The 23,078-nt window shown below is 38.0% G+C and overlaps 1 protein-coding gene across 4 annotated transcripts in view; it reads right to left on the bottom strand.

Annotated features, from left to right (window-relative positions):
- zmiz1a (zinc finger, MIZ-type containing 1a) overlaps nucleotides 1-8,478 on the bottom strand; it is a 249,761-nt gene extending 241,283 nt beyond the window's left edge. For all 4 annotated transcript variants that reach the window (XM_005156853.6, XM_009307322.5, XM_005156854.6 and 1 more), the window contains exon 1: nucleotides 8,341-8,478. The gene's annotated coding sequence lies outside the window, so the exon portion shown is untranslated. The remainder of the gene's footprint in view (nucleotides 1-8,340) is intronic.
- Nucleotides 8,479-23,078: the final 14,600 nt, after the last annotated feature.

Genomic DNA, 23,078 nt, shown 5'->3' with positions numbered 1-23,078 from the left:
TCTAACCAACAACTCGAATTGATATATATGAAATGGCTTCTATTTCTCACAAGTGAACAACAAAAAACCCTGACAATGATCACCTCAGGTTAACCTCAAGTGCTTTATTCAGTGTTAAATGCTAATGCAAGTTTAAGTGCCATTTAACATGACATTTAATGCCATACTTCTGAAAGTAGCAGCAGATAGTTCACCTCAGATCTTGAAAATAAAATAAACCGTTTGAAATTGAACTTTAGAACTAAACACATATCAGTGATTCAGCATGTCCATTTAAAAATTTTAAAGAGGTTTAATATGCATCAATTAGATTATAAACCTTCTTCTGAATAGCTGATTTTAAATTTCTGTCATGCTTTGTCTGGTGCAAATAGCCAAACTGCTTATCACTGCGTATCTTGTCACATAGCGTGTTGTTAGGACACGCGGTTACAATGTAACCTGCTCACCTAATGTTTACAGTCGTAATATAATCTGCTAATTAATAACCACCTCATGTGGAACTCTGAATCTGTATCTCATTTCACTGTTTTCCACCAAGGCAACCAGAGGTGCTGAAAGATAATTGGCTAAACTGGCATTGGGCAGGTTAAAATTACCAAAACAAAGACAGCGTTCCAGCACGGAAAACACATTTTCAAAGCAGAATAACAAACTTTAGCTTTGTTTTTCAGATATACAAGAATGTTCACTAAGCATTTTTCTTAAATATCGGCAACATATTATGCTATTTTTATGTTTTAGAGGAGTCAAAAAATTACATGCAGCATCTTTACGTTTTTTGGGGGAACAACTTCATAGTTTTATGTTCAATCAACCTAAATTTATAAAAAAAACTTATGTTAATTTAATTCCTTTATGTTGTCTCAACACAAATAAATTGTGTGGAACCCAGCATTTTTAGAGTGCACTTGTCTGACTGACAATAACAACTATGTTCCTAATTAAAGTTAAATATTGAACAAAATTTTCATATCTAATCCATAATTCATCATCTGATAATATGTTTTCTTGTTGGCCGACTATGTAATTATCCAACACCAATATATTGTACATCTAAAATGTTGAGCCTGTCCACATACACCACTTAATGGTAGGCCAGCATGATATTGGAGAAAAATGTGACATTTTTTGTATTTTCCTGCAATAAATATTGCAATATGAATACAGTTTCACAAGATGGTTTGAAAAGCTCTATTTGACAGTTTTCTGACATTCAGAATTCAGGTACAGAAAATAAATAATCACAATGCAAAAATACATTTCTTAACCTTTTTTCATTTCTAGTGAAACTATCTAAAATTCTTCGATCAAGTAAAAATATTTTGGGAAACACTTTATTTTGATGGTCCATTTGAGTATTAGTAGACTGTCTGCTTAATATTTGCTGATCCTGCTCCTTTAACAGACACTTAACTGACTATAGGAAACTTTGCAAGTGCATGTCAACTTACTCTAACCCCAATCTTAACCCCAATCTAACAGTCTACTTAAAATCTAATAAGAATTAGTTGGCATGTAGATGCAATGTAACTTAAATCCAACAAACAGACCATCAAAATGAAGAGTGACCATATTTTGTTTTCACCTTCAGCAGAAACAGGTCAAAATTAGGAGTTTTTCCTTAAAACAACCAAAATTATCTGCCAATGGGGTAATTAAAACTATTTTTTTTCACTTTGAAAAGTAGATATTTGGACTAGAAACAGGACAAAAATTCTAAGTAGGAAATCTTTTTTCCCCTTAAATCAGATATATGAATAATTAAATACAATTAATTTTGCTACACCACCAAACATCATACTTTTTTGAGGCCAAATGTTTAAAACTCCTTTAAAAAGCTCAGTCACTGGGCTTAAAAGCACATGAAAATTATACACTTTCACATCATTTTGGTAAAAGTTAGCAGACATTCTTCAAATCATGTGTTCTGTGGCTCCTGGTCAACTATATTTTAGACTCAATGTTGCATATCTTACGATGTGACTATTGCGGATGCACACATTGCGATGACGATGCTGAAACGATTTATAGTGCATCCCTACTTCATAGTGCAAAAACTTGACGGATGCCAAAATGGTTAAACAAACAACACAGACATGTTTTTTTAGAATCATTATACCTAATTATTAATATAATAATAATAATCAAAATGAGTATATAAAAAAGAGAAAGAAAATGAAAAAGAGAAACAATTGAATGCATTTTTACAGCTTAATATAAATTCACCTTTTTCCTCCGACACTAAGGGATTTGGCGGATCTAGAATGAATTTCATTCGCCACCATCCATTTGTCATGTTCTCCTGACATCCCGCAGTTGCCTTTCATTCAGCTTTCATTTAGTCTCACCTTGTGCAAATGTCTCAGCCAAGGTTATGTGTGCGTGTCACTTGGTGCACGCAAATCCTCCTTCCCGTAAAAGGCAAATTTGGATGAGAAATAATATTTATCTTCCCTAAGAAAACCCAATTAATTTACTTTGTCAGAAAACGTGTATGAATCCCCCAGGCCGTGTTGAACGTAATTGCACGTCCCTCTCCGAAACACAGCGATCAGTCGCAGGGATGGAGGGAAATCTCTGGCTCTCAGACAGAGACAGGCAGCTCAGACACGGTGACAAGGTCCAAGGTTTCCACATGATGGAATACATGGAAGAATTTCAATACATAAAATAAACGCAGATGCATTGGCATTCTTGTGCAAAGTCTGAATAAATGCATACAGATATGCACTGCTCAAAAAAAGTGAACGCATAAAAGCAGAATTTCAATGTGTCGAAATATCTATTAACCAGCTTTTGTACGACCGGTTGCTTCACTATAACGTTTTCAATGACTTGAAACCGAGCCTTGACTTTGAGTTTCTATAGAATCGGTGTACTTTACAAAGCAGATATTTGTTTCTCTAAGAGAGATGGATCTCTTTAAGAGAGTAGCAGGACTTAGCGCTGAAAACATGGCTTGCTGAATGTATACTAATTTGCCTCAGTCAAAAGAAAACAGGTTGAGGACAATATGTTTGTTTTGCTTAAGCTGGATTTGCACGACACACAGCGGTAGTTAGACTTCAAAGCGCTGCAAGCTTTTATTGGCAGCGAAAAACCAAGGTAATTGCTTGTGATCATGCAAAATTGTCAGTGTGGCGGGGACATTTTGTCCTATAGTGCCAAATATCAAGCCCTCGCGTTGGAAAAAGACTAGCTGGGTGTCATTTTTGATTCAAAGTACTTGCTCTTGCTGACAGAAACGGGATACAGCCATTGTGACATCTTCTGCGTTCATTTTTCAAAGAGCGTCAAATCAAACATGCATGAGCCTGTGACAGTGTGGGCCTGAAAGTCCCTATCTGAGGGGTAAAGCACTTAGAATGGCACCAGCTAGCTAATGCTTTGCACATCGCATCCCAGTGCATCCATGGTCACATTGTCAGCTCGAGAGTCGGAGGCAGCCTTCAACAAGCTTTCAACTTATGCAGCCTGGAAGCAGATTGGGTCCCACGCCACGCTCTTTGCAGATGCATGTAATTAAAATCAAAAGTCCCTCTCCCTCTGCCTCGCCGAGGTCACGAACCGCAAGATGAAACAGAACAAGTCTGCAAGGAAATCAGAAGTTATGCACTACTATTGTCTGAAGAATCTGTGGTTCGGAGGCTACTCTTCATGTTAGCGCATTAACCCCGATCACCAGTGAAAGTCGAGCAGGCGGTTATGCAGACGTAATGCGAACCGTTAAAAAAAGGCAGTCAGTGTATTAAGCGTAATAAATGATCTACAGTGCAGCATGCGGACTCAAACAAAGCCTGACTTGGGTTCAAGAGTGGGTGTGTGCGGGTGGTGGCTAGACAAGCGTTCGGCTTTATGATGAATGAACGTGGGCCAACTATTTCACAATTTTACCACAATAGTGTGCTAACAGTTAAATGTCAACCTGTCAGAATGCTGATTAGGATTTCCAGTTGTACAAAACATTATCTTACTCTGGCTACAGGTATGTAGAGGAAATACAGCAATGCAATGTGCAACACTACTGTAGATGAGTGGCAGGGACATTAGAACCTCTTTTTGACCTGTAATAATAAACAAAGATACATATTGTCATGCAATTACTTTACAAAATTGAATTTTACTTTATTTATTTATTAGTTTTACTTGTTATTATTATTATTATTATTATTATTATTATTATTATTATTATTATTATTATTAGGGCTGCACAATATATCATGAGCATTGATATCGTAATGTGTGTGTCCACAATAGTCACATCGCAAGATTTGACATGTTGAGTTGGGATTATAGATGACCAGGAACCACAGGTCAAAACACATGAGATTTGTAGGAGACTCTACTGAATTTAAACAGAATAGAGTGAAAGTTATTTATCTGCATGTGTTTTAAGGCCTGTGACTATGTAAGCATTTTAAGAGAGTTCAAGCATTTTAATAGAGCATAAAGTTAATTAAAGATTCATTTTATTGAACAATTTATATGATGAACATTATGCATTGTTAATTTACATTTGATTATTTAATTTCTGTAACCGAATACTGTTAGACTCTCCTCAGAAAAACATAAATCACTGTTTATTTCAATTTAATATTAACTCAATTGTGTTTATGTATTTTGTTTATTATGTATTGAATAAATTGCATTAAAATATTTTTATATTTTTCTCCCCTATCAAAAGCATCCAAATCAATCTAAAGTCGTTGCAAAAAGAGTTGTCATCTGGTGAAATTATATCACAATATATAACAGAGAAAAAAATATTGCAATATCAATTTTTACCAATATTGAGAAGCTCTAATTATTATTATCATTATCATTATTATTATTATTATTATTATTATTATTATTATTATTATTATTAATCACATTCAAAATAAAAGTTTGTTTTGACAATATTTGTGTGTTTGTGTGTGTATTGTTTATATTTACTTTGCATGTTATACATGCACATTTATAAAACAAATCTATTTTGTTACAAAGATATATAAATGCATATATAATTTGTACCATAGACATTAGGGCTAAACAATATACCATTTGGGAATCAATATTGCATCTTGTGTATCCGCAACAGTCACATCGCAGGTTTAGATCATTTACAAAAGAGTAAAAGATAAAATTAAATATTATTATTAAAAAAATTATTTATACAATGATGGCCATGTTATTTTACATTTGATAGTTCATTTTCTCTACTTAAATACTGTTAGGCTACCCTGAATATCTTCTGCTCGCAATTTATTATAATTTATGCAGATGCACTGCATATAAAAAGACTTGACCACTCCAGTCAATATAAAGAGAACCAAATCTTTCCAAACAGAGATATTAAAATCATCATTATATTCATATCGCGGTAAAACAAAATATCGCAATGTCAGTGTTTTCCAATATCATCAAGTTCTACTATACTTAAATAATTTAGATCCAAATTTTAATAATCTCAAATATATGCAAGCTTGTGTGTATATAAAAGAAAAGAAACATATTTTGGATGCGAGTAATCTTTTCCCGGCATTATCATCATTATTATGAATATTATTATTATTATTATTATTATTATTATTATGTTGTTGCTATTTTAAGCTCATTCTATGAGAAAATACTATTCTGATAAGTTCTGTGTATCCTGGGGGGAAAATCATTACAGTATAACAGTTATCTTTTTTGATGATTTTCTTCTCATCTGGGACAAAAAAAATAAAAAATAAAAACTTTTTGCTTCTAATTATCTTATACGTCCATTAAATTATAAAAAGTTTGCAAGTGCACAATACTTGGCATACAGCACCTCATAAACAGTCCCCTTCCTGTATGGTATCGTGACCCAAGTATCATGATAGTATTGTAAAGCAGAATCACTCACGATTCCCACCCTTAAATCGCCCAGAGAATTAGGCGAGCTTTTGTCACACATGCCAAGAATTTGAATGTGAAAAGAGATCATCTCTAGACTACGCTGCTAAACTGGACAACCTTGAACACATTTGTTAGGCTAGACACAATAGAGAAACAAAATGTGCATAAACAGGCAGGGATGTGAGCAATAATGACTAATAAACCTGTTACTGAATAATTTGCGTGTAAAATCTGATCAATTTTGACAATGTTGGTTTGTTCCAATGACATATCTGGCGATTCTCTCCATTTTGGCACAGCGAAATCAACTTTTCAACAATCTTATGGAAGTTTAATCCCACATTAAGCTCAATTAAGTCCCGCGCAATACCTCTTTAGTCCCGTTGACAGAATGGCTTGAGCTCTATCTGTGTCTTTACATGACTATGGCTAAAGCCTCTGCCCTTGGTAATGATGATCCTCAACCTGGGGGCCCCCTTCTGAAGGAGGGAGGAAAATAAACTCCTCTCCTCTCCTAGACACATTCTCCATTCCTGACTCATACAACTTAAGCCACTCACAGAGGGGACATCACATTGGTGGGTAAATCTGTGGCGTTTTAAAATACACTCCCAGCAGATGAGTCTCCAGATTGGTAAGTGGGTTCAACATTTGCAAACAATTATAGTTCTTCACATCACAGTTCCTCCAATAATGTTAACATAAACCGACACCATAATTCAAAACCAGCGAGCTGATAGTGCAGTATTTTCACCTTTGTTCCAGAAGCAACCCACCATAACGTTTTTAACATTATCACACTTCTCTGACAGCCATGTAAACATTGACTGTGATTGTACAGTACTGAAGGAGTAGTGACCAAGCATGAAATAGCAACTTTCTTAAAAAAAATGCTGGAAAAAGTTTTAAACAATCGTTTCCACCAAAAATAAACTTGAATGTTAAAGCGTAGTTTTGAGGAAACAAAAGCTATTTTGGTAAATACAATGACAATTTACTGTAAACTCAAACTGTTGCTAGAAAGAACTTCAGCAGCGGCTGTGTGTTTAGGCTTGCTGTAGTAGTATTGGCAGTAGACCTTCCTGCAGGAACTCAATTGAGCAATGAGAAATATCTAAAATTCAAATCATTTACTTGAACGCAGCGTAAAAGATGGGCCAGACCTGATCATAAAGACCGTCAATACATCCCTTCATACAATACCATGTAGGAAAATACAACATTGTAACCAAAAGTTTAAAGCTGTAGCATTTCCAACAAGAAACTACTACTTGCGTTAACAATAGTGACCATTAGTTTATCATACAACCAGTGTTGTATACATTATTCATAATGTAATATAGTAGCAATTACAAATTGCAGTACTTGATTATGACAATAATAATGACTAAAAATACAAACAAGTGCAAAAAGAAACCTATTCCTTAACCATCACTTTAATCAATTTATTCTTAGATCACATTTTGCACACAAAATTGTAAAACGTTTACAATGTGAATACAATGTGAAGTGTTTCCTGAAAGCAAAAACTGCATTACACCACATTATTTACTTACAATCAGTCTGCTTGGATATCTTTATGAATATCTTACATTTAGGTGGTCTGCAAACCTAATGTTTTTACCAATATGCAATAGCACAATCTATAAGTCTATAGTCATGTAATTATGCTAATTTCAGTTGTAATAGTGTTCATAATTAAACTAAATTCAAATCACAATGACTTGATTTATCATATCTGATTAGGAAATCCATATCACACTGAGTCAGTTGGTACCCAAAGCTGTTCGTTTGTCTTCAAAGTCTCTCCCCAACGCTACATTCAAAGCACTCGCGGATTTCAAGATTCGAACGAAATGCTACAACGTATCAGCGATTACAATGTATCATCGTGTTTCCGAACGCGGCTGTCCTGCTACTAGTGCTCGGCGTGAAACATCACATTTCAGCACATGGTTGATAGCCTCGTTTCCTATCACTTATCATCAGGCAGCCACGATATAATTGCGGCTAAACCAAAAAAAAAAAGCCGGTGGATTTAAATCGTATTCGTGCAACGAAGCCATCCCGATGTGCCCATCTAAACGTGCCAACCAACCGTCCACCGCATGACAGTGCCCTCTTCATCCGAACAATGCAACACACCACAGCGATCTGCTGAACGGTATGTAGACGGTGGGCTTCTCCGGTTGAGCCAAATTCCGCGTTCCTCTGAACGCCACTGTCCAGGAAAAATTGCTCAATAGTGTTTTGCTTCGAAAACACAAAGCCGTTTCGTCAACGCTTCAGTAAGTGCATTTGTTTCCTGCGCAGAAATACATGTGAACACATCTTAGCGATACTTTAAGTGACTCTATTGTTAGCTGAGGTTGGAGCTAGCGCGGAGGCTACGGATTCATTTCAGTGCAATGCATAAAATCCTTCCCAGCGAGCGAGGTGTGAAAATGATAGGAAAACACAAACACAACTTACTTTCAGGTCCAATCACAGCACAGCGCCGAAAATCTCCTGGATTTGAAGTTGCGGTGTGTTTTCTTCCCTTCACACTTCACAAACACTGAGAGAAAAGCGCACGGCGTTTCGTTAGTGTGACTGTCTGAATCAACTAACGTAGTGCACGGCAAGTTGAAGTGTCAAATTACACGGGCTATTCTATTACCACAGAGCCATGCTTGCTGGTTGCTGACAAAATGTGTCCCAGAGTCGCGTAAAGCGCTTGCTCGCGCTTTTGGAAGACACCAGGCGGCGCGTGCAGACGAACGGACTGGATTTACTCGCGAGTGCCAGTTGTTTGCTGTTTGAAGACTACAGTGTGTCGTTTGCCTTTATTTTATTGCAGTCAAACCACAGTGACCGCGGTGCCTTTTCAGGATATCGACAAAGACCTTCTTTGCATGACTAAAGATACACGGATCAAAATACACCTGATGTAAAGTGATTGATGATATGATTATATACATATAATTAGGGGGTCGTTTTATTTACATCTTGTAAAATTAATATTTATTAAATATTTATAATGTATATCAGATAAATGAATATATAAAATAAACATCGATATTTGACATTTGTAAAAACTAAAAATAATTACATATTATTATTATGTAATAATATTGATTAATAAAACACATTCTAAAAATATTTAAACGTATATAATTAATATATTAATAGTAATAATAACTGAAAATTAATTTTTTTTAAATCTAATATTATAATCTCTTTTTTAATCTCCTTATAGATATATTATATTTTTTTCATCAAATATAGCCTATAATACAATATTACAATACTTCCATTTCAATAAAATGGTAAACAACATTCTCATAGTAGAAACCTCCCCAACCCCAAACAAACGCGCGTTCATGCGAGTCCTCTCGCTACCTTGGTATAAAAGGAATGGCTCTTTCCGTATTTTGCGAGTCGCCGATGGAAAGCTCTGAATAACAAAGACATGTTTGAGAGCAGCAGCGCCAGGCTTGGCTGAGTGGTGACGTCAAGGAACAATGACTCTTCCAACAGCGCCGAGACACAGCGCGCATCTACAGCCTCCACACTGCTGCTAAACTGACCAGAGGAGGCCGCGCGTCAGACACAAACACACCACAACTCCTGTCTGTCTGACTTATGTCCGAAAATATGGAGATATGCAAATTACCTGCCTCGGATTTTACGGCTTACGATATTTTTACCCGCTGACAGGAGCAAAGCAGAGTAAACAATATATGACGAAAGGTATTGTTGTTTTTAGTGCAGGCAGATTTAAAGTGCTGTAACACTTTTATGTAATATTCCCATTTGTGTGCTACTGATCAAAGTAGTTCAATAATTTGCAATGAATGAATCCCTCAAGTATGTACATTAGTTCAGAGTGCTGTTGATGCAATCTAATGCTTGTACTAACAATGTGAACATTTTAAAAAAGTAGCCTATGCATTTATGCAAATATAATATTGCGATGATCTAATTTACCCTGGATAATTACAGACATTTTTTGTCACAACGGCCATTTTACTTTAAACATCGTAATCTTTGTAAATTTATATATAAAAAAATATTGTAATTCAAAACAATGTGTTCACTAATTTTATCTATTTTAGCATAAAGGCATTGATGGTTCCAAAACTTTCCATCAAACAAACTTCTTTATAGTGGAAAAGTTCTTTAGATTTATAGAAAGAATATACTTTATTGTAATAATAGTGAAACTATACATTCATATCTTTTTTTTTACTGAATATTTTTGATATTTTCCATGGAGTGTTCTGCTGTATCACAGGAAGTTGGTGATCATGAATAATAGAGGTTTATAGAGTTCACCCAAAAATGAAAAAATTCTGTTAATTTACACACCCTCAGGCCACACAGGATGTAGGTGACTTTTTCTTCAGCAGCTGCAGAAAATACAGTGTCAAAAAATACAAGCCAACGGCCACTGGAACTTTGAGAGTAAAAAAAAAAAAACAAAAAAAAAAACATGTGCCGGCAAAACAAAATTAAAACCTGTTGCTCCTGAAAACATTCTGAGGTTTTATATTTATTTATATATATATATATATATATATATATATATATATATATATATATATATATATATATATATATATATATATATATATATATATATTACTGTAGAACTAGAATTTAAATGGTTATGCTGCTTAATGTCTAAAGTGATGACAAAACTGATGATTTTGCTGACATTTTAAGATTATACAGCTGAATGGCATGAAATGTCATCAGTCAACAGAGATTTCCCAGTATTTTTGTTGCAATCGGGATATCACAATAATTAACCCAGAAAAAGCCAAAGCAAAGCAAACACTACCAGATTAATATGGTTTAAATACAGCACAACAAAAAATAAAAGAGAGAAATTGACTTAGAATGTCACTTATCTGTTCTCAAAAGTACATTATGTTGTCCAACAGCTGCAAAATTAAGCTTGCCACTTGTGTGGGTGGAGTAATACACAAGGGTGAAGCGGCTGTACTAGTGCTGATATTACTTTAAAATCTCACAGGCCACGGCTATCAGCCAATCAGATTTATGAACCAGACAGAACTGTTCTGTGTGTGTGTGTGTGTGTGTGTGTGTGTGTGTGTGTGTGTGTGTGTGTGTGTGTATGTATATATATATATATATATATATATATATATATATATATATATATATATATATATATATGAGCAATAGCATATGAGTAAGTGATGATATACAGCCACATCGTACTGCTATGAGTGTGATATTGCGTCTATACAACAGTTCGTTGCCATTATTGTGTATATAAAAAAGAAAATCAAACACGCTGAGTCAAAATCCTTTTGTAAGAGGAACTACTTTCTTCACAATAATTAACCCCGAACAAGTCAAAGCAACCTAACCACTAGATTACTGTTGTGTTTGTGATAAGGAAAGATGCTAAACACGTGGGCATTTCTTCTTTCTGTATACTGAACTAGTCTGCAGTAGTGAAAACAGGAGACTCATTAGAAACAAACAGCCATCTCCGATTTTAAGTATTTTAATTTAAGTCCCATCTCACACTCAACACACTACAATGAATTACTATTGTATGAATACAACATAAAAAAAGAGAAATATAGACTTAGAAAGTCACTTATAAGTTTTATAATGATTTGATCAGCTGTAGTTTAAAATAACGCTGGATTTTTCCTCCTCTAAGGGCTTATTATGCGGTCTCTGTCGCCATCTTGTGGATGGAAAACATCAACCATCACTCTTCTCAATGACAGGCTAATGGCCGCCGACCCGCTGTCTCTTAGAAATTATAAATATTTAAAAATAAGCCCTATCCTTATAAATAAGCTGCATAGATGCAATCTAAACAACTACATTCTCAACTAAAAAAGCCTCAAAAGTAAATTATTTTGTTCAACAGCAGCAATGTTTGCCAAACTGTAGAGTGTCCTCTGCTTGTTGCTATATGTGAGTGGAGTAATACACAAGGGTGAAGAGGCTGGACGAGTGCTGTTACTTGAAGAATATTGCATGGCTATCAGCAAAGCAGATTCAAGAACCTTTTTTTTTAGAACATTTTTACAGTTGAAAATAATTAACATTGACATCAATTAAGTATAATATAAGATTTCAGTAATGCAGGTAAATATAGAACATTTTTTCCTTCCTTTTATGTTCAATGACTTTCTAATGCAGTGTAAACTGTTTTAGCATTATTTAACATGTATACAATTGTTTGCATTTACATTTTAAAGCAATTAATTTTAGTGTGATTACAAATAAAATGATGAATTTAATGCAAGGTGTCAGGTGTCATCATGTGTAAACATATGTAACGTTTTGGTGACTAATTTTATTTCTGTATGTTGCTCTGCATGAAATAAAGAAGCTCATTAATACATTTACACATGAAATAAAACATTCACAAACCTGTACTTCATAAAAGTAATGCATGAGAGCTGCTGTTGGAAGAGAATGCAAGAAGGCTATATTCCAAATGTATACATTTTTGTAAAAGAAAATCATTATATATTATTGTTGTTATTAGTATTGTGTATCACTTAAAGGCACAATATGTATTCTTCACCTCTTGGTGAAGCCTGTTTAAACAAACAAAGGCGTAGTTTGATGATGACATGACTAAGTGTGGAGTCATGGGAGTTATCATCTTCATTGCATCCTACATGATTCTTGCAATTGTTTTTATGAATGAGCAAAAGTATTTGAAACGCAATGCATCACACAAAAGCAGCAGAGCTTTTATTATACCACAGATGACCACTTCTGGGTTCTTCCATGGTGATCAAGTGGAGAAGGAGCATTGCTGTTTTATCAGAACAAATTTATTTTAGGGTTCTGTTTTATTGCTGCTCCGTGCAGTCTAATAAAATCCACAACATCTTAAAAGATCTAAAAAAAGCCAACTGGAAATTGAGGGTGCATGACATAATTAGTATGATGAAAATAGTAAAGTAAAAATTGTTTATTTCTCTGGATTTGCACATTCTTCAAGGTGCTTTCACACCAGTAAATCAATGCATTTGTTCTGAAACAGGGATTAAAATTGTTACATTGTTGCTCTTTGTTCTTGGTGCGGTTCGTTTTCACACGGCAAAGTTTCTAAATGGACCAAAATAGCTAAAACAAGTCACGTGTGAATAAACTCTCTCTTCTGTCTTCATATAGCCGTATGCCTATTACATATCCAATAACCACTGTGATATAGCCGGGCTCGGATCATATCGCTTTCTCACTACAATCAATCCACTCCAGAGTTTGTTTCAATCAAGCCTAAACCACCTCATTCAGACGATCCTGGACCGATTGACTTGGCGCAGATCCGAGCGAGATTGCTGGATTTACATATGCGAAACGAACCACGCTAACTGGGCAAACGAGACAGGTTCCGAAACAAAAGTCTAGGTGTGAAAGCACCCTTAGTGTTTTTGGATAATTTGAAACAAAAATCTTACATATTATGTCTTTAACTCACTTTCAGTGTTTCTGTGAAGATAGTATACTGGTGTAAATAACGTTTTGGCGAGAGGCTGAGTCGACTGACAACAAATCCTCATTTTTAACCCCTATAGCTCATGTATAATTGGTTAAACCGGTGGTGCTACAACACTCCGTGTCAATACAAAGAACCCATTGTTTTGATTATAAGAGCACTGTGACATATTTCCCAATACAGCGTTAGATTTTTTGTTTCTCTTCCACCATCTGTCAAACGATTCCCCAGCAATCTTTGACCAGGGCTTTCAAAAAGTGTCTGGAAGTGTCTTTGACATGCTTAGCATCTCCGCTGCACCACTGTTGACATTAATGCATGGAGCCCATTCTCTGAGCACTTTGTCTCAAGGACACTTGCTCCTGTACAGTTATCTAAGTTGGCAGGGATAAATCTAGCAGATGACATCATCGGTCCCAGGCAGTCATTCATATTTATTTCTGTCCTGTTCTTAAAAGGAGAGTTCACGATCCGCCGAATGACAATTTAAGTGCCGCGTTCAATGTCAAAGCACCCTTTTCCTCACTTTCAGGTATTTTCCATTAGTTTTCTGAATTCTGTCTTAAACACACTTCCTTTTCGAAGCGGATTGGCTGGTTTGAATGTCTTTTTGTTGACATACACTTACTCCTCAAGGTCTCGAGGCACTTCATCAAGGCCTGACTTTTAAAGTGATTTAACAGATGCTGTTTGAATTTGTCGATAGGATGGCTGGTGCCTCAGATGGCTTTTGCAAAGATGGATATCCTCGCGTAACATCAGTATCAAAGCACAGAGCTACTAATGCTGAGTATTTGAGTGTCTATTGTGATATACCTTTTAAACAGCTTGTAATATCCTGTGTTCTGGGCCATTAATCATGTTTTTGTGAAGTCCTTCAAAGATGCCACGGTTCACGCGAACAAAATCACGGGCAGTCAATGAACAGCACACTTCAGTTCAAAGCCGGTTGTTGTAAGAGCTCTCAGTGTTGGTGGATAAGCCCTCAACTCCTACTTTCTGAGACAATATGACCAGATGGCTGCCAAGAAGATGGATGGACTTTAGGTGGAGTGACTTCAGCTTGACTGAACCCCTGTATAATTTCATACACACACAGATGCAAGAAATAAAGACTGAATTTATAAGGCCTGAGAACATGTCTGGAAAGGTTGTGAAAAATTCACAACTGAAAAACTGCCATGTTAAAGTCAGGAGTGTGAATTTGAACTGATTCGCTCACACCTAGGGTGTCAAACCCATTATAAATTGAAATCAATTTGATGACAATAAATGCATTCTGAGAAATAAAGTGTTCTTTTATTATTCATATTGTACTGTTATATGTAAACAATATAATATTTATCAATCTGTTTATGAAAAGGTTTTGAATGTTTTTCAAAACTTGTTGATCTAGTAAAAAGTCTAGTTATTTTGCAGAATCAACATAGAAAATAATTTTTAAATTTGTGTACAGATGTAGAGTTTAAATGGACTCCATATATTTCAAATAAAAATAAATATAACATGAATAGCTGTGTAAATATTCTAAATGTTTTTTAATAAATATGTAATATCCTAATGTTCATTCATTAATTTTTCTCTTCTGCTTAGTTCCTTAATTGATCAACGGTTATCACAGCAGAATGAACCGCCAACTTATCCAGCATATGTTTTACACAGCGGATGCCGTTCTAGCTGCAACCCATCAATGGGAAACACCCATACACTTTCAATCACATACATACACTACAGACAATTTAGCTTACCCAATTTACTTATAGCACATGTCTTTGGACTTGTGGGGGAAACCGGAGCACCCAGAATCCATCTATGTGTACACCCACCAGCCATTACTGTAGTACTGTGTTGGACCTTACCTTTAGATCTGCCTTAATCCTTCATGGCATAGATTCAATAAGGTACTGGAAATATTCCTCAGAGATTTTGGTCCATATTGACATGATAGTACCATGCAGTTGCAGCAGATTTGTCGGCTGCACATCCATGATGTAAATCTCCCATTCCACCACATCCCAAAGATGCTTTATTGAGTTGAGATCTAATGACTATGGAGGCCATTTGAGTACAGAGAACTAACTGTCATGTTCAAGATACCAGTTTGGGATGATTGGCGCTTTATGACTTGACGCTTTATCCTGCTGGAAGTAGCCATCAGTAGATGGGTACACTGTGGTCATAAAGGGATGGACATGTCAGCAACAATACTCAGGTAGGCTGTGGCATTGACACGATGCTCAATAGGTACTAATGGGCCCAAAGTGTGCCAAGAAAATATCCCCCACACCATTACACCACCACCAGCAGCCTGAACCATTGCTACGAGGCAGGATAGATCCATGCTTTGGTGTTGTTGATGCCAAATTCTGACTCTACCATTCAAATGTTGCAGGAGAAATCGAGACTCATCAGACCAAGCAGTGTTTTTCCAATCTTCTATTGTCTGATTTTGGTGAAGCTGTGCGAATTGTAGCCTCAGTTTCCTGTTCTTAGCTGACAGGAGTGGCACCCGGTGTGGTCTTCTGATGCTGTAGCCTATCTGTCTCAAGGTTGGACGTGTTTGAGTTACTGTTGCCTTTCTATCAGCTCAAACCAGTCTGGCCATTTTCTTCTGATCTCTGGCATCAACAAGGCATTTGTGCCTACAGAACTGCCCCTCACTGGATATTTTTCTCTTCTTTTTTGGACCATTCTCTGTAAATCCTAGAAATGGTTGTGCATGAAAATCCCAGTTGATCAGCAGTTTCACTTTTTACTTTTTTTTTCCAAAAACCTTAGGATGAGACAGTCAATATTGCAAAGCCAACATATAGTTCAACATCTTTTAGCACATTTGTAAAGTTTACTTTTATTTATATTTTACTTTAATTTTTAAGTTCAGTTTTAGTTCATGTATTTATTTCACATCCAGTAGAAACGTACTGTCATTCTGCATCCTGTTTGCCAGCTCATTTCAAATTTAAGAATTGAATTTGACTCGGAAATAAAAATCCAATTCAACTCTGAATGGCACTCAACCTCAGCATTGTGTGTCGAATAGCGTCCTAAATGCTCTTGCAGGTGTTTAAATGACTATGTTAATAGCTACTTCCCTCTGAAACGAAAGGCCAAACGAAAAAACACAATAACAAGACAATTTGGACGCCGATCCCTATTTTGCTGCTCTTTTGGACCCAAGCTGACGTGAGCCGACTCTCCATTGAGCGCCACAGCTCAGCTAATTCCCTGACAATCACAGGGGAAATGATTGATGCTGCTGGGACTTCATAGCTACATGATGGAAGGAGAGTTTCAGTTCTGCTGACATAAGCTTTCACACACAGACTGAGCGTTCGCAGATTATTTACAGCTCCTTTACACAGCGCTCTATCGCCCTCACAGACCTCCTTAGAGGAAACACAAGCGACTGTGCCAAAGCACTATTAACTGGGTAGGTGTAAAGGATATTACAGAAGTGTAAAGCAGACAAAGAGCGGAAATGCAGATCAAGGGCATATAAATGAGCGCCACTGAGACGTTACCGCAGCACACAAAGATCAGCCCACACGGAGAAAGGCAGAGGTGCACAACGTATTTGACAACAAGACACAAGAGAAATCCATTTAAGTACACTATTGATTCCCTTTAGAGTACAGCCACTGAGAGGAGAGGCGGGAGAGGGAGAAAAAGAGAGGGGGGGGTGTAAAACAGATGCATCTGGTTCTCTGTTTGCAGGAGTGGAGGAGGAACGAGGTTCTCTCCCCCTCTTTTTATTTCTCAGAAAAATGTGAGCCGCGGCGGATAAAGCAGACAGCCTGTACCCCATGCTGACTGGCCCGACTGGCTTTGGAGAGGGTAGAGGCAATCAATGTGAGCTCACAATAGAGCGAGAGCATTCAGAGAGCTAACTGCTCCCTCAGGCCATGTAGGAAGGAAGAGAAAGGAGGAGAAAGAGGATTGAGGAGGAGAGGTAGGGGACGGACATAAAGACTAAGTTAAGGTTTATTTGGAGCTTAATGAAGAGCCAATACTGGACGCGCTTTATTTGCCCCTCTTTTAGCAAAAGAGGATGAAACAAGACGTATGATGTTTGGGCTCTTTGTTCCACCGCTGAAATAACTGCAGTATATTCAGATTTATTGCTGCACAAGATGTTAATTTTTAATTTAGCCTATTTATGTGTGAGTGTGTGTTTGAATTCCACAAAAATGAATTTACGGCACTCCCTAGAGGCTAATTTTAGCATTTGAACTTGGAGCGGCTGAGAGAGTAAAGTTCACTGTCATATTCGGTTTGATTGTTAATTATCTCCATTAGATGACATGAGACAAGTTGCTTGAGAATCATCTTACTCAGTGGCTCTCAGAGTAAATTAAGAGACGGCTAAACTCCCTCTTGATTCAATGGCTGCTGGAATTAATCTGGGAAAAATCATCCGACCGGCATTAGATTTGATCTCTAAATAAAAATAAATACAAATCAATCATACTCAAACTGCACAATTTGACAATTATATAGAGTACATAAATAACACACTGCTTTGATTTTGTTTGACTAATTTTTATGTATTTATCTTTAGAAATTATCTAGACTTATGACAATAACTCTGCAATAAATACTGCATTATACTTATTGTTATATATTTTATACATGTTGTTCTTTTGATGCTTTAATTCTAAACTCATTATTTGTAAGGTGTTTTGGATAAAAGTGTTTTCCAAATGATTAAATGTACATGTACATTCACAAAACTAGTCCTGAGGACTTTTACTCACCCTAAGTGGATAAATTAACTGGACTAAGGGTCAAACAACAAAAAATATGGCCAAGAATCTTGGTGTTATTCTGGAGGCAGATACGAATTTCATTAGTCATGTCAAAGCTGTAAGCAAATCAGCATACTATCATCTCAAAAACATTAGATGCTTTGTTTCCAGTGAAGACTTGTTTATGATTTTATCACCAGCAGGGTGGATTACTGTAATGGACTCCTCACTGGCCAAACAGTTGCAGCTCATCCAGATTGCTGCTGCCAGGATTCTGATCACAACCAGAAAGTCAGAGCACATCACACCTGTCCTCAGGTTTTTACACTGGCCTAAATGGCCTAGGACCTCAAAACATTACAGATATGTTCACTGAATAAAAACCCAACAGATCACACAGATCTTTAGAATCAATTAAACTAGAAATTCCAAGAGCGATTCCAATTCAAAGCAGGGTGAATCGGCCTTCAGCTACTACACCCCCAGCAGCTGGAATTATCAGATGTGCCCCAAAATCAGGCACATTTAATTTAAAACTGAAAACACATCTGTTTAGCTGTGCCTTTACTGAATGAGCACTGTGCTACGTCCGACAGATCGCGCTGACACGTCTTTCATTTCATTAAAATCTGTCACTCTTTCATTTTTTAAAAATCTGTTTTACATGTTAATCTTTAGTTAATCTTTAGTTAATCTAGTTTTTATCTGTTTTAATCACTTTTTGTTAATTTGTTTTTATTTATTTTTTTGTTTATTGCTTTTAGTCTTGTTTATGTAAAGCACTTTGAACTACCATTGTGTATGAAATGTGCTATATAAATAAACTTGCCTTGCCTAAGTTTTTCCAAACCTTTACGAGTTTCTTTTTGCTGTTGAACACAAAATAAGGTATTTTGAAGTATGTGTTGTAAATGAGGGCGATGCCAACCCTCTTGTGCACCACCAGAGGGAACCATCGCCAGAATTCTGATTCGACTCACGGACTCAAAATCCCATAAGCCCTGCTACCTGGCACTGATTACGGTCCAGGTGCAACTCATCAGCTCTCGTGTATATATACCACACTCACGCTCCGGTTCGTTGCGAAGTCTTGATTTGCCTGGCTGTCATTTCTGAGCGTTCCATACTCCCTGCTTCGGACTGATCTGTGTTTCTGACCCTGTGCTTGTTCTACGATTACGAAAGACATCTGCCTGCCTCTGATCTCCAGCCTGTTATTCTGACCAGTAAGATATCTGCCTGCCTTTGAACTTGTGCCTGTCCCACGGTCTGTCTCCTGGATTGCCCCTTTGTGTTTGTTTGTATGTGTGCTCTTAATAAAGCTTGCAAATGGATTCAATGCCTTCTGACTCATCACAACAGAAGACTTCGCCTCTACAGAATCCAGCAGCTTTAGCACAAGTCTCGACTGAACTTTCCGCTCAAGCCACTCAGTTAGCCACCCATCATCAACAACTCACCCATCTAACTTCTCTCACGGAGGAACTGGTGAGAGCTATGCAGCAACTCCGTCATCCGAATCCTGCAGTTACCCCGCCTGCTACCATGACAGCTTCTCAACCAACGCATGTCTCCAATGCTCCGGCTACCGTAAGTCCCCGATTAGCTTTTCCTGAAAAGTTTGATGGGTCACCTTCTCGCTGCAAAGGCTTCTTATTGCAATGCAAACTATTTGTTAACCAACAACCTGCATTATATCCCACTGATTCTAGTCGGGTGGCTTTTGTATGCAACCTGTTAACGGGGAAAGCGCTGGAATGGGCTACAGCGATATGGAAGGAGGAGGAATGTAACTATCCCACATTTGAAACTTTTCTCAAGCAATTTCGGGAAGTGTTCGAGCACCCAGCAGATGGGAGAAGCCCCGGTGAGCAGTTACTTTCTCTTACACAGGGGCGTAACACAGCTGCAGAATACGCCCTGTCATTTCGCACTCTCGCCGCTCAAACTAACTGGGTTGAGGATACACTGAAGACACTATTCAGACGGGGTCTGAATACCAATCTACAATCTGAATTGGCTTGCCGTGACGAAGGAAAGAAATTGAACGAACTCATTGAACTTACCATCCGTCTTGATCATCTGATTCGCAGCCGTAGAAATCCTCGCACACAGCTCCATGTTTCAAGTGACACGCCCCCTGATGAACCCATGCAACTGGGTTTCACCCGTCTCACCCATGAAGAAAGAATGCATCGATTGCAAAATCATCTATGCCTGTACTGCGGTCAATCAGGGCACAGGAAATCCACCTGCAGCGTACGACCTCAGACACCAGTTCAATCGGTGAGTCCTTCCCATGTTCCTGCACTTTTCAGTGTACTGATTCCTGTGATTATTAAATTTGATAAAAGAATGATTAATACTACGGCTCTTGTCGATTCTGGATCTGCCGGAAACTTTATATCTAAGAAATTTGCTTTATGTCACGAACTATCTCTCAGCTCATATGATTCCTGTCTTGCAGTGGAAGCACTAGACGGTCGTCCTGTGGGTGAAGGACGCATCCGTATGATTACGAATAAGCTACAGTTACAAGTTGGTGTTCTACACATTGAAGAAATGCAATTCTACATTATTGATTCAGTTAATCATCCACTGGTGTTGGGACTGCCCTGGTTAAGGCGACATGATCCTCATATCTCCTGGAGGGACGGACAGATATTGCAGTGGAGTGAGTCATGCATGAAACAGTGCATCCAGCCCATTCACAAAATTCCATTACGAACCACCAATGTGTTACCTGAACTCGTTGATGAACTAATCCCCATTGAGTATCATGACTTACATGAAGCTTTTAGCAAACAAAAAGCTACTCAACTTCCCCCACATCGACCAAGTGATTGTGCTATTGAGTTAATTCCAGGTTCAAGTCCTCCAACGGGTCGAATATTCCCTCTGTCACAACCTGAGCACAAGGCAATGTCTGAATATATCGACGAGGAATTGGCCAAGGGTTTCATCCGACCTTCTACATCTCCTGCTTCAGCTGGATTCTTCTTTGTAAAGAAGAAAGATGGCAGTTTACGTCCCTGTATTGATTACCGAGGGCTCAATGAAATCACCGTAAAATTCCGCTATCCATTACCCCTCGTACCTCCTGCCCTGGAACAATTAAGAAAGGCTAGATATTATACCAAGCTTGATCTTCGCAGTGCATATAACCTTGTCAGAATCCGTGCTGGTGACGAGTGGAAGACCGCGTTTTCCACCACTAGGGGGCACTATGAGTACACGGTAATGCCCTTCGGCCTGTCAAACTGTCCATCCGTGTTCCAATCTTTTATGAACGATGTCTTTCGGGATATGCTGGATCGCTGGGTCATCATTTACATCGACGACATCCTCATATATTCAAACACGATGAAGGAACATGTTGAACATGTACGTATGGTGTTGCAACGCATGATTCAACATCGTCTGTACGCCAAATTAGAGAAGTGTGAATTTCACCAGACACAGATCGCCTTTTTGGGATACGTCATCAGTGCAGAAGGGATTACCATGGATGATACGAAGGTACAGGCAGTTCAACGATGGCCGTTGCCCCAGAATCTCAAGGAGTTGCAGCGATTTCTAGGTTTTGCCAACTTCTATAGACGGTTTATCAGAGGCTTTAGTTCAATAGCCGCACCATTAACAGCCATGACCAAACGAAATTCCCACAAACTATCCTGGTCCTCTGAAGCACGCCAAGCATTTAGCGATCTGAAGACTCAATTCACCACAGCTCCTATTCTCCGTCATCCCAACCCAGACCTACCTTTCATTGTGGAAGTGGATGCATCCAACACAGGAGTCGGTGCTGTGTTATCTCAACGTCAGGGTCAACCATCCAAAATGTATCCATGTGCCTTCTTCTCCCGTAAATTGACCAGCGCAGAACGAAACTATGATGTGGGAAATCGCGAATTACTGGCAATGAAATTAGCCCTGGAAGAATGGAGACACTGGCTGGAGGGGGCTAGTCAGCAATTCACCATATTAACTGACCACAAGAATCTGGAATATCTTCGCTCAGCCAAACGTCTAAATCCCAGACAAGCTCGTTGGGCTTTGTTCTTCACCAGATTCGACTTCATTGTCACCTATAGACCAGGGAGTAAAAACAGTAAGGCAGATGCACTATCCAGGCTATCAGAGGATAAAACCCCAATTAGTGATGAAACCATTATTCCTACGAACTTACTAGTGGCTCCAGTACAGTGGGACATACTTACCGAGATCCAAGAGGCCAACCGAGAAAACAACCCTCCAGTAGACTGTCCGAATCACCTGATTTTTGTACCCAATAACATACGTACCAGATTACTGACCCATATTCATGACACTCCCAGTTCGGGGCATCCAGGCATCACTGCAACTTTGGAGTTAGTCAAAGCCCGTTTCTGGTGGCCGTCCCTCACGAAGGAGGTAATTAATTATGTTCAGAAATGTAAAATTTGCCAAATCACGAAGGCATCTCACCAAACCCCTGCTGGCCTGTTACAACCGCTACCGGTTCCACAACGGCCCTGGTCCCATATAGCGGTGGACTTCATTACGGATCTCCCTGTTTCCCAGAACAACACAGTCATTCTCACGGTGGTTGATCGTTTCTCCAAGGCTTGTCGCCTAATACCGTTGCCCAAATTGCCCTCTGCCTTTGAAACCGCAGAAGCCCTGTGCAATCATGTATTTCGAATGTTTGGCTTACCTGATGATATCGTCTCAGACAGGGGATCCCAATTCACTTCCCGGGTATGGTCCGCTCTCTGTAAAAATCTAAATATTAATGTTAGTCTTACCTCAGGGTACCATCCTCAATCCAACGGCCAAACTGAACGTATGAATCAAGAAGTCATTCGATTTCTACGTTCCTACTGTCATCAGCAACAGCACGACTGGAGTCGCTATCTGATGTGGGCAGAATATGCACAAAATTCATTAATAAAGCCAGCCACGGGTATTACGCCATTCAAATGTATTCTTGGCTA

The sequence above is a fragment of the Danio rerio genome, chromosome 13, assembly GCF_049306965.1.
Source record: "Danio rerio strain Tuebingen ecotype United States chromosome 13, GRCz12tu, whole genome shotgun sequence".
NCBI classification, from domain to species: Eukaryota; Metazoa; Chordata; class Actinopteri; order Cypriniformes; family Danionidae; genus Danio; species Danio rerio.
Note: the sequence above shows the minus strand (reverse complement) of the source record. Positions and strands in the feature narration are given on the sequence as shown.